The sequence below is a fragment of the Anolis sagrei genome, chromosome 1 (assembly GCF_037176765.1).
Source record: "Anolis sagrei isolate rAnoSag1 chromosome 1, rAnoSag1.mat, whole genome shotgun sequence".
NCBI classification, from domain to species: Eukaryota; Metazoa; Chordata; class Lepidosauria; order Squamata; family Dactyloidae; genus Anolis; species Anolis sagrei.
The window spans coordinates 94553302-94566931 of NC_090021.1; the positions used below are offsets into that span (position 1 = coordinate 94553302).

Sequence of the window (13630 nt, forward strand, 5' to 3'; positions counted from 1 at the left end):
TAAGCTGCAGCTTTTAACTTTTGTTTGATTCTACTGTGTTGTTTAAGGCTGTTTATAATGTACATGCATATGTACTCTACCCTGCATTTAAAATTTAAATAAAGTCACCCTTGTGCAGTGACTTTTCAGAAATGTTGCATTTCCTACTCTACTTTTGCCTAGAGAATTTTTGATAATAAAGGCAAGGAGCTTTAATTACTGGATAGTACACAGAACAGCTGCAGTTTCATTCTATGCTCAAGCATGATGAGGACTTAAGTTGCATTATATGAGTCTACTGATGATATCTGACCATAGCTTTCTTCAGATGTTTTAGGACAGTAGCTCTCATCAGCACTCAGAGCTTCCTGGTTAAGGATAATGGGAACTGCAAACAAGAAGCCCCAAAATTAATTTACCTCAGTATATGATCTTCTGGGAAAGTATTCTTTCTACTACGAGGAGTCCTACCAATGATATGTGTGGATCTCAGAGCTCAGCATCCAGGAATCTGAGGATATGAGGATTCATGACCGAAAAAGATTCTCTATCTGGGATCTGACCCATTTACTACTTTTCACTTTTCCAGGTAATTATTGAGATCATGGCCTTGGGGCAAAAGGAGGCAAAGAAGAATGGCAGCACAGTTTACAAGGTCTTTAGTCTTTTTTGCCAAATAGTGCTGGTACATCACCAAACTACAGCTCCCATTGTTCCATAACAGTGAGCCTTGAGAGTACAGCAGTGTCGGATTGAATTATTTCTACAGTCCAGGTGTTCCTGTCGTCTAGTTTTTTTTCTTTTGATGCACCATTCCTGGAGGCACTGCAATACCAGGTTGATGCATGGAGTGGATGGAGCAAGCCCCTATTCCATCTACCTGGCCAAAAAAATCCATTTAAAATATAGTCCTCAAATAGAGGATGTATCAGATATCGAACTGATAAGAACAGATACTACACTTGACCTTAGCCAAAAGGTCGAGAAGCAATGCCTGTAGTCTAGTTTTGATTAGTTTAGATCAAGTCACTGTGATCCATGAATGGTCTACTGATAATAATAAAATAGAATGTTGACTTCAAAACCACCTTTCTTTGACATTCAAAGTGGTGGTTTGGTGTAGTGTTCTGCAACTATTTGATTGACCCCCCACCCCCAATACCAGGGCCCAGAACAATATTTGTGACATATTATCATCATGTTTGCATTTGTTGTTGTTTATTTGTTCAATTGCTTCCAACTCTTTCTGACCTCATGGGCCAGCCCACACCAGAGCTTTCTGTTGGCTGTGACTGCCCTCAGCTCCTTCAAAGTCAAACCAGTCATTTCAATTATACCATCTATCCATCTTGCCCTCTTCCTTTTTCCTTCAATTTTCCCCAGCATCATTGCCTTCTCCAAGCTTTCCTGTTTTCTCGTTATTTGGGCCAAAGTACTTCATCTTTGTCCATGTTTGCATAGTTGTCTGGATATTCTCTGCAAACTGGAAACAAATGACTTGCTGTCTGCTACTGTTCCATAGCCCATTACTTCAAGTAACACAGTAGCAATCAAACAGCAATGATTTGATAGATTATCCTATCTGATTTTCTGTATGCTGCTTGCTGGACCTGATCATTTCTATTGCAAAATGTATAATATACATTTCAAAACATTGATGATTTCAAGAATGATATATATCAGCCCCCTCACCCAAGGAAGCCATTTTAAGGAAATAATGGGTTAAAATTTGAGAATGTTGCTCTATGAAGATCTTTTGTACTTTGAACATGACAGCTAAAGTTTAAATTAAGACAGATGCTTTTTAAGGAAGGCAAAGCTCTCAACTGGTTTGCTTATATACAACTTAAGGATAGATTTCATCAGCATAAGAGAAATGCAGCCATTGATGTTGGAGAAAATGAGTTTTATTTAGGGTTATATATAGATGATTATGTAATTTAATGTTTAAATGGCTGTTGAAATTAGACCAAAGATGAACCTGTACATGACAAGGTGAGGGCAAAATGTTGGGAATAATGTTCATATCAGAGCATGGAAAAATATAGTCTAAAGAGAGAAAATGTACCTTGTGCAGTAATTTAAAATAAACCTTGTATAAGACGAAGTACAGATGATATCTAATCTCAAATAAGCTGTTGAAGATGTTCCAAAATGTTTCAAACCAATGTTAGGGTTGTCAAGATAAGGGGAAAGGGGGGGCCCCTCTTTTTTCATGTGCAGTGGACATGTAAGAAGGTGAGACATTGCTAGTCTAAGATTTATATGTTAATTCAAAAAAAGTTTAAGGGAAATTTTGGGATGTTTCCAGAAATGTTGGCATTATGGATAAAGATTAGGATAATAAAAATGGATTATCTCTTTAACATATGACAATAGCACATATTAAAGAATGGCTGGCTAAAACTTGCTGCTTTCATCCAAATTTCCAAAATAACGTGGGTTCTAAATTATGAATAAATTCAACATTTTATAAAAGGTTGGAAATTGTTTATGGACTTTTTGTTTATTGTTTATAACAATATGATAATCTGTCTTTATGACTATTAGTAATTAGTAGAATTATTTAGTTAGATCTGTAATGTTAGAATAATATTTTTTTCCCTTTTTTTCTTCTCATTAGAGTTAGGATTGAGGGCTCAGAGCCGTACTGAGTTATATGTCTCCCCTAACCAACTTTTCTCTTTTTTTCTTTCCTTTTCTTTTTCTTTTTTGGTCTTTTCTCTCTTTGGATGTATATTGCTGATAGTGAATTAGGTTATTGATTTTTTTAAAAATGGGTATGTGTGGGGTGGGGGGGGGGAGAGAAATAATGAATGATAGTTCACCTTGATGTTGTTTAATTTTATTACCTATATTTAACCTCAGTGATAACTGTAAATGATGAGAGCGTAATCTGAAAGTCATGCTGAAAGAAAGATGGTACAAAAATGTTTGAATGAATAGATCAGCAAAGCTTCATATTCCATCATCATCTTGTTCTTTCCCCACTCTCCTTCCAAGAACCCCGATCTGGCATACAAATGTATGCCAAAATTGTTATGAGGATGAGATAGTGTGAAAAGGTAAAATGAGAGAATGACCACCTCAAGGCCAGTTGGTTATATCTCTCATTTTTATTTATTTATTTATTTATTTATTTGCAGTATTTATACTCTGCCTTTCTCATCCCAATGGGGACCTGGCATCTTGGAGGCTGTGCTCGATTCTGGCAATGTGGGGTGGGACTTCCCTCCATCAGTCCTTTTAACCGCTTTGAGTCACCTGAGGGCTGAGAAGAGCAGTATATAAGTAAAGTAAATAAATAAATAATAAATTTTAAGTGCACCTTTATTACTTCCCCGATAAAAGTGGTACCTGTTTTATCTACTTGCATTTCTGCTTTTGAACTGCTAGGTGGACAGGTGAGCTGGGACTAATGGCAGGTGCTCATCCCGCTTGAGCTCAAACTACTATCCTTCCAATTGGCAGGATTTTTTTTTCTGCAGCACAGCAGTTTAGCCTACTGTCATAAGCCCAGCCCCACATTAAATCTTTGTACCAGAATATGCCTCTGATTTCACCAGTTGTTAGTTTATAGTTAAACATAATCACCATTGTTGACACTATAAGACTTTTGATAATATTTTAGTTTAATTTGTTCAACTGTTATGTATTTGATGTTGAGTTCATGTTACAACTATTTCAAACAAATTTAGTTATCTCATTGATTTAATAACATGGTGTGACTTTGAAATGTATATAGAATATAATAAAAACATTTCTTGTGAAGAAGTGTCTCATAGCTTTCAATCCTTGCAATATTCCTGCTTCTTGGCAGGGGGTTGGACTGGATGGCCCATGAGGTCTCTTCCAACTCTTTGATTCTATGATTCTTTCATTTTAGTTGGATCCTGAATTTGAAAGAAGTGGATTTGCTGTCTCTGCTTCCAGTTCAGAAGCCAGATCAGCTGAGATTCTGTCAAAAGAAAGAGGGCTGATTCCACTTATGATCCAATTTCACTATGATCTTTTAGAGACATTGATTTCTATCTGCACTGTGTAGAGTGGGTATGTTGTGTGCATATTTAACATTCAGACAGTATCACTGTTATATACTTTATAGCTCATGCTGTGGCAATGGGTTTGGTAAACTGAAACTCTTTCATTGACTAAGTTCACATTCTCTCAGAGTAATTGGAAAATGCATTTGGATTTAGAGGGACTTTGCTAATTTGTTGTATTATGCATGGAAATATTGGTATAAAAAGGTGTTTCAATTATTTTCTAAGGCAGGGACCTATGTATTCTCTGTACTCACAAAGACTTTAAATGGAGTTATTTCTCCCTGCCTGTAATCATCCCCCCCACACTTTTAAGTACCCAGGCAGAAAAAAGTAAGTTTACTGCTCCTAACACAATGGCCCTCTTCACTTTTAGGTTTGGGAGACCTGGGTGACCTACGAAAGTTAATTAGAAGGCTAACAAAGACTAAGGCAGAGTAGAATACATCGCCTCTCCTCTAGCCAAAGATGTCATCCATTAATTAGGGAAATCGTTAAGGTGGCCTTTATTGAATCCATTGAAAATCGGCAGTTGGCGGTCGACAGTTTTGATCAGATTTTCTTCTCCCCAATAAAGCTGCCCTTAATGATATGAAAAGTAGAGGGGCTGAGTGTGGTGAACTAGCAAGAAGAGGGAAGGGGGCAGGACAGGGGCTGGAAGTATGTGTTTCAGTGACATTACAGTTAAACAGCCACCAATTGTAATGGCTTTGATTCTCAGGCTACATGGCATAGTTTCTCCATGATGTAATCTTTATTGAACCTGGAATCTGAAGGGGGAAACCAGCCAATGCTGCTCTTGCTGTTCTTGGACTTAGAGAACTCCGGATGTTGATAGCACAGTGAATCCTGGTGGTTTGCTTCATGCTCCACTTTCTGCTGTCTGGCTAAAGAGGCACCTACAATATAAATGTCTACACACTTGTAAGGCAGGAGTACTTAAATGGCCATAGTATGCCTACTTTCAAGAATGGCCTTTATGAATATTGTGGCTGTTTTATTTACATTTATCTGTATTTTTAAACAACATATATTGTTTTCCTCTTCACTCTTTCAAGTGACTTGTGACTAGGATATCAAGGACTAAAATTCAATATCTAATCCAAACTGGTATATATTCATTAAATTTGTTGTTGAATGGTAAGTCAATCCTCACATAAATTCTGCGATTCAATGAGTATATTTTCATTGGACTAACAGGTGGAATTATAATTCTCTAGAGTTGCTTTTGAATTGATGGGTAAAGAGAGTCTTTCAGCTGTGAGAAGTGCATGGAGCTTTTACAATGCTTCTGTGAATTATCTTATATTCTCCAGGAAGTCATTTTTTACCCCTTTGCCTGTTAAACAGTGTATCTCTTCTAAAGGAATGCGTGCACTTAAGAATCTGATCTCTCTTTTTGAAATATAGTAAATAAAGGATTCACTGAATCAATATCTGTACAGGCCTCTTGTATCCAAGCAACTTTTCATCCAGGGAGAAGGGGGGTGGGGAAGGAGGGTGTCACTTTGCAGTGAGTGTAATACTGAAAACAGATACTCCAGAATTGCATGTTTGCCTTCTAAGAATTGTAGCAGTAATCCTATATTCACTGCATCTATCTAGTGAGAGCTTTAAGTACACAAAGAAGGAGATCATTCTCAAAATGAATATCTGGATAATCATACATATTCATTTTGTACAAAATGGTACAGAAAGTTAAGTTATTTTTTCTTTCTGTAAGAAAAGTAAGACAATCAACAATACTTTTATTTCATGTATTTCCCTTACACTAAGACTTTATTGCTATGCATACTAATCCCACTGAATCAGAAAGGCTTAATGCAGGGTAAACATGTACAACACACTGTTGTCCTATAATCCTTCCCAATTGCCTATGCTGGTTAGAGCTAATGTAAATTAGATGAAGAAAGGCACAGTTGCCCAAACCTGTTCTAACCAAATCCAAGGAAGCTAAAATTCTTTACACAAACACACCATGTAAATCAACACATTATATTGTATGTATATATGCAAACTTCCTATTCTTGACTAAACATGCTCTATTTGAATGTTTCGTGTTGAAGCTATTGCCTGACATATTTCAGAATCTAAAATTCAAGGAGAAGAGATAGGATACATTAAGCCTTTCAGATATTCTTGCTGTTTTCTCAAAATAAAGTTAATTTACATTTATAAGATCTAGGAATGGATTTTCTTAAAAGTTCAAATCAGGTTTCAAATAATATAAGCTGGTGAGAAGTATGTGAGTTATTCCACCTCTCTAGTCAATTTTGTAGGGAGAAGCAACAAAGTTAATCACTTTCAATGCTAAGTTAGTGGGAAATAAAGTTATATAATATTACTGATTTAATACTGTATGTACCACTTATGAGAAACAAAGCCTTTTAACAGATAATTTTTCTCGCATTTCATTTTAAATATCAAATTATCTATTCTTCCAATGATGCAATATATTTGATTTCTGTATTGTCCATCAGGCGGTGTCAATGTCTATATATTCACCTCTTCAGCTGCTTTTGTGATTAATGGACTGGTGAGTTTGTCAAATTTTAAAAAATATTTCTAGTGCAGATTAAGGAACTTTAAAAAAAACCCAGCCAATTCCTCACAGGTATATCTACAGTAAACTTTGATTCCTGTTTGATTCCATGGCATCATCGCACAGAATCTAGGGATTTGTAGTTTGGTGAGGTATGTAGAATTATCTGTGAGATAAATGCTCCACTATAGAACTGAAGTGCTTGGCAAAATGAGCTAAAGATCTCAGGTAACAAAATTCTGAGCCCCTCTCCAGACTACAAACACCAGGATTCTTTGTGAGTCAAGGCATTTGAATTGGTATCACACTGTTGTAACTGTGTGAAATAACTCCTGGAGATACCTAGCTGGGATTGAACAGGTACTGATATGAATTCTAGCCCTTGCTGCAGCAATGTATGAATTCCTTTACGCTGTCCTAGGTCCTGTAGAATATGCTTGTTGCTTGTTCTTGCAATTGCTGATCCAGACAAATAATCTGAAACCTTGTTGGGCTTCTCCAGGATATTTATATATCTGAACTATATCTCTGAAGAAGTGGATATATGCAAAACTGAGGCAAATGTAATATATAGGGATGGATTTTTCTAGTGTCTTATATTCTATATCAAATGATTAGAGACAATATATTTTTACCAACTAAATGGGAGAAGTCTGCCAGACCTGGTGGTCAAGTGGAGTATATGAATAATAACTGGTATAGTGTGACACAGCCATTGCAAATGGGAAAAGACTGGGCAGTAATAAATCAAGAATACAAAGGCTTCAATTCCTAGGCCATTAAATCATCACATTCTAGTATATTCAGCAGTTCCTTACTACCAAGTAGATTATTTCAATAGTTCTTCAAAATGTTAACATATTGTCATTCCCAATAAACTACTTTGATTCTTCTCTTGTGAACTATGGACTGGTTTTTCTGCTAGGCTTCTGTTTGGCGGTGAAGGTGCCATCACAATGTATCCTTTGCTCCTAGTATAAAAATGAACCATCAAAGATTTCCATAAAAAGCCACAACCAACATCTAAATAATAAAATTTTTCAGAGTGGTCATGGTGCTATCCTGTTTCAACAAAAATAGGACCATTTGGCACCTTGCAGGCTTACCTTTTGGCATAAAGTCCATGTTAAAAAGATGCTTAAATTACAATCTTCTAGGGTGGGTTTTATACTGTAGTTAGAGGCTTTACTTTATCCTGAATCTTATACTCTGTGTTGGAAACCAACTATTATTTCCCTCACATATATTTAATCTATCTACATGTTTAGTTGTAAATTACTTTCTTACAGCCCTTCTTATAGGATAGTACATCATCTTTACCATGACAGAGTCACCTACACCATATTAATGTTTTCATATAATGTGTCCTTACATCTCTGTGTCCTTGCATTATTGCTCAGGATAAGGAAGAGGGTGGATGGGTTGAGGGTGGATTCATTGGCCAATCACTCCTTTCCTAATGCTTGAGAATAGGAGTCAATCAGAGTTGGTGATGAAAGTTATTGAAATGTTTTGTCAATGCTGCATACTTACCTAGTCCTGGAGCTTTTCACTACTTACGTAATAAATATTACTTTCTGACCTTTGTTTTTGGTTTGTCTACTAATAATCTTGTTTTATCCATCTTCATTTGTTTCATCAAATCTCATAGCATAAATAAGAAACTAAGAATATGATGGATGCCTTTACTGGACACATGGAGCAGAAGCAGGCAACTTTCTTTTCATGGTTATGTAAAGGGATTTTCATAGGCTGCAAAAAGAAAGTTACATTACACAAAGAAGCCAGTCATAATGCAGACATTTGGAGTAATATATATATATATATATATATATATATATATATATAAAATTTACAACCATGAAGCATTTTATTTGCATTTAAAAAGGATTCCTAGGTTGGACGAAATAAAGTATACTGTTAAAAACACTGCCTACTGAGAAACAAAATTGGAATAATGCAAATTCTCTACAGAAGTTTTCTTAGCATTTTAGAAGGCCCAACTGACTATAGAGCAGGCAAGGGCAAACTTCAGCCCTCCGGGTGTTTTGGACTCTAACTCCCACAATTCCTAACAGCCGACTGTTAGGGATTGTGGGAGTTGGAATCCAAAACACTTGGAGGGCCGAAGTTTGCCAATGCCTGCTGTAGAGGGCTCTTTAAGTAGAAATGGCCACAAATCAGGTTCTGGAGAAATGTACAAGCCAAAAAACACAACTGGACTTTTACCTAACATATGGGACCATGCACAACAAATGAGACTTCCAGGTATACAGTATATTTATATTATACCGCAAAGAGATTTTGGGGGAAACTCCATGAAGCAAACTTGATTTCAGCCTGTTGGTTGTTGAAAATCACCCCATCTCTCTATAAGGTTTTAGTTACTAGTTTTAGATGTTTTATCCTGTGATAAATTTATACTATGCGATTATGTTTGTATGGGTTATTTAAGTTTTATCTTTGGCTAATTTTGTCTGTTATTCAGTTTAAAGTTAGGCTGCTTACATTGTTTGGTGTGTTCTGCTTTGCTGTAATATGTTTATGTTTTTCCTCGTTGGCAATGAATGTTTGCCATATATGCTGGAAACCATCCTGAGTCCCTTGGGAGATAGGGCGGTCTACAAATTTTTATTATTATTTATTATTGTTTGGCATCAAAGCATTTTTCTGTCAGGTTTTCATCCAACAGGAGAAGCTAGAGTCATTCATACTTCCATTTCTTTCTTCTATACCTTGCATGCAAGTCCCTTTTTTTCTATGGATGTTGTCTGTTTCCCTCCTTTTGAGAGAAAGGGAGGGAAAGTGAGAGAGAACAGGGAAGGAGGAGAGTTTGGGGGGCGGGGGAGAGAAAGACATTTTCTTTCACACGAGCCCTCAGAATTACAGTTCATGAACTATTCAGTAAACTGACCGGCCTGAACCTCCCCTTCAACGGCCTAATCTAAGGGGTGGATCTATGTGTTTTGTTGCTTGTCAAAAACAATCACTCCTCGGCCCATTACATTTACAGCACGTCGTCCTTTAATTGGTGTAACACACTGAAGGCTGAAAGGAAGAAAGTCCTACAAAAGAGCCCGAGTGAATGAACCCTGACTCACACAAAAATACTCTTCAGAAGTTCAGAGCCGGGCATTAACAAGGAGGTAGAGAGTTGGCTAGAAAAGAGGTTAAGTTCAGAAATGTGCCACCTTGAAGATCCTCCCATCAAAGCCATGATAACATTGACAAGGCGAAGCTGGGGGGAAAAAGTTAATCATTCCTGAGCTGGGGGGTGGGTTAACAAAATAGGAGATCCAGAAGATCCCTTTGCCCTAGTTTCCATTTATTTATGTTAAAGTCATTTTAAAACAAGAGCTGCATTTTTGTGTGTGCTGAGTCGCGCTGCTTTACTCTGTAGTCTTAGTACTGGATCTATTCCCCTGTATCTTCAGGCTTCCTGGAATGTATCTATGGATGGCATATTTCTAAAAGTAAAGAGGTGGGGGAAGAAGAGTCTGGGGAAATCGTAAGAACAAGGGCTATAATGATGGAGGAGGAGGAGGAGGAGGGAGAAAACGGCTAAACTTGACGGGAGAGTGGGAAGGAGAATAAATAGCAGGGGGTGCTGGTGGTGGGCTGCATGGTGTGTGCGGGAAGGGGGGAGAGGGGGAAAATCCGGCCCTTTCTCTGACAACTTTGATTACTGTGATCTGCATGGAATAATTACAACATATCTTCTGTGTCACAAAGTTCCAGGGACTTTTCTTTCTCTGAACTCCCAGCCATTTCTTTGCTTGGTAGCTGTCAGGGAACTGGTGAAAAGAAGTTTGGGGGGAGAAGGAGGGAGGGAAGAGACAGGCCGGGAAAGTCTCTTTTTAAAGCGCCAGTTCAGTGGAGCCGAAAAAGTCAGATTCCTGCCTTGCTTCTCTCCTCATTTCTTGCTCAAGTCCTTTGTGGAGTTTCCCCTCAAGCAAAGCCACTTTGCTCTTCAACCTCCGTACAAGTTTATTTCTTTATTGTATACAGTTATAATGTATTAAAAAATCCAAAAAGTTAAAAACTTTGCATTATACTAAATGTCCTTTGACCAGAAGCTGGACACTTGGGAGTGTCACTGCAAAAGTTGCTATTCAAAGTAGGCCTAAGCATTACTATACAGCATGCCATAAACTGTCTTGGCTTGATATTAATATTAATATTTATTTTTCGGGTCAGGAGCGAATTGAGGGTACGGCCACCATGCATACAAAACCCACAAAGTTAAAAGCTTGGCATTATACTAAATGTCCTTTGACCAGAAGCTGACCACTTGGGAGTGCCTCTGGTGTCACTGTAAGAGTTGCTATTCAAAACAGGCCTAACCGATACTATACAGCATGCCATAAACTTTCTTGACTTGGTATTAATATTTATTTATTTATCGTGTCAGGAGCGAATTGAGGGTACGGCCACCATGCATACAAAAACCACAAACAAAGTTAAAAGCTCATGATTGTACTAAATGTCCTTTGACCAGAAGCTGGCCACTTGGAGTGCCTCTGGTGTCGCTGTGAGAAGGTCCTCCATTGTGCATGTGGCAGGGCTCAGACTGTATTGTAGTAAGTGGTCTGTGGTTTGCTCTTCTCCACACTGGCATGTCTTGGACTCCACTGTGTAGCTCCATTTCTTAAGGTTAGCTCTGCATCTTGTGGTGCCAGAGCTGAGTCTGTTCAGCGCCTTCCAAGTCGGCCAGTCTTGTGTGTGCCCAGGAGGGAGTCTCTCATCCATACAAGTTAAAGAAAGTAGATCCATGATGTGAGGGAAGCTATATCTAGTGTGCTGGGGGTGGGAAAGGAAGGCGAATTTATTGTCTCATCTCCTCCTCCTTATTGTGTTTTATAAGGTGAGCTCCAGACCAAAGGTTCCACAGAAGTTAAGGGAGGACCAGGTCTGGATGGGCGCCTCACCTCACTCAGGGGAATAGATGTCATTGAAGAGGGGACTTTCTTTCTTTCTATTAAGGGCGGATCAATGTCTTTGAGTGAAACTGCGCTCTTACTGGGGATCAAGTCAGCTTTCTCCCCCACTCACTCCCCATCATTCCCAACTTTAATGAACTTTGTCCAGCACTTCATTCTCTGCCCAGATCCCCCCTTCGCCCCCTCTCTCCGTTTCGTCTTACTATTTTGATGTAAATGCCATCTTTTGGGTGGGTGCCTGGAGTAGGACGGAGTTAATGATCCCTCGGGCTGTTCTTTCACCTCCCCCTCGCCTTCCTTCATTGTTTTGGCCATGTTAATAAATTAATACACCTTTCATTACTTCTTCACACATCAAAACCCTCAGAGCTTTGCGTTTTGCTGTCTAAGCCTTCCTCCGTTTTACTTTGTGTTGGGGAATCTAAGCTGTAAGCAGGCATGTAGCGGGGGGGGGGGGGGGGCTCGGGGGGCTTCAGCCCCCCCCCCCCCGAAATTCTCATGGTGGTTCGCGAAAAGGCCTTACTGGTGCATTATTTAAACTGTTATGTTTATTCATATCATGATCTGATCACCATACTCAATATATCCCATGTGCATGGGGGTATTGGGGTAATGATACAAAAGGTTTTCTAGGGTAGACCCTCTTTCACTCAGACTCAGCCCCCCCCGAAACTCAGCCCCCCCAACCCCCCCTAAAAAAAATTCAGCCCCCCCCCCCGAAACGAAATCCTGGCTACGGGCCTGGCTGTAAGGCTCAAAAAATAACCCTCAGTTGGGGTAATTCCACCAAAATATAGCAGAAACCAGGAGTAAACTCCATAAGCAGCAGAAACTTAGGTGTGGTGAGCAGGGATAGCCTTCTGATCATTAGGATGGCTGAGGATTGCAGAGTCAAGCTTTGGGTTCAAAAGATTTATTAAAGCCAAGTTCGGTTGTTGTAGGTTTTTCGGGCTATATGGCCATGTTCTAGAAGCATTCTCTCCTGATGTTTCGCCTGCATGTACGGCAAGCATCCTCAGAGGTTGTGAGAAAGCTGAGTTTCTCAACCTGGGGGTTGGAACCCCTGGGGGGGGGGGTCACGTGAGGGGGTGTCAGAGGGGTCGTCAAAGACTATCAGAAAACACAGTATTATTTGTTGGTCATGGGAGTTCTGTGTGCCAAATTGTTGTTGGTGGAGTTCAGAATGCTCTTTGTTTTTAGATGAATTATAAATCCCAGCAATCCAAAGTGTCAAGTCTATTTTCCCCAAACTCAACCAGTGTTCACATTTGGGCATATTGAGTATTCGTGCCAAGTTTAGTCCTGATCCACCATTGTTTGAGTACACAATGTTCTCTGGATCAACATCCAGAAAGCACTATGGACTCAAACAATGATAGATCTGGACCACACTTGGCACGAATACTCAATATGCCCAAACTACAACTCCAAAACTCAAGGTCAATGCCCACCAAACCCTTCCAGTGTTTTCTCTTGGTCATGCAAGTTCTGTGTGCCAAGTTTGGTTCAATTTCATTGTTGGTGGAGTTCAGGATGCTCTTTGATTGTAGGTTAACTATAAATCCCAGCAACTCCAACTCCCAAAGGACAAAATCAACCCCCCTCAACCTCACCAGGATTCAAATTTGGGCAAATTTGGGCATATCGGGTATTTGTGCCAAATTTGGTCCAGTGAATGAAAACATATACTGCATATCAGATATTGACATTACGATTCATAACAGTAGCAAAATTACAGTTATGAAGTAGCAATGAAAATAATGTTATGGTGGGGGGGGGGGGTCACCACAACATAAGGAACTGTATTAAGGGGTTGCGGAATTAGGAAGGTTGAGAACCACTTAGACTTCATCACACTACAAGCCCCAGAATTCTGCAGGAGGCAGAAACCGGATTTTAAGTGGGGTTTTTTTTCTCTAGCATGATGAAATAAAGTAAAAAAGAAATACATTCTTGTGGCACTCTGCTATATTTTGGTGGAATTACCCTAACTGGAGGTTATTTTCGAGCTCGGATTCCCCAACACTTTAGCGAGGGAGATGCCTCCATGGGGAGGAGTGGGGGCGCCTTTAAAATAAAGTACTATATCTTCAAGCCCCCCCCCCCCCCAGTCCCCCCAGGTTTGT

General features: G+C 39.1%; 1 non-coding gene across 1 annotated transcript; it reads right to left on the minus strand.

The window, feature by feature from the left end:
- Positions 1-779: 779 nt before the first annotated feature.
- On the minus strand, positions 780-971 carry LOC132762207 (U2 spliceosomal RNA). Its single transcript, XR_009630124.2, has one exon. It is a non-coding gene; the product is annotated as a U2 spliceosomal RNA (small nuclear RNA).
- Between the last annotated feature and the right edge of the window lie 12659 nt (positions 972-13630).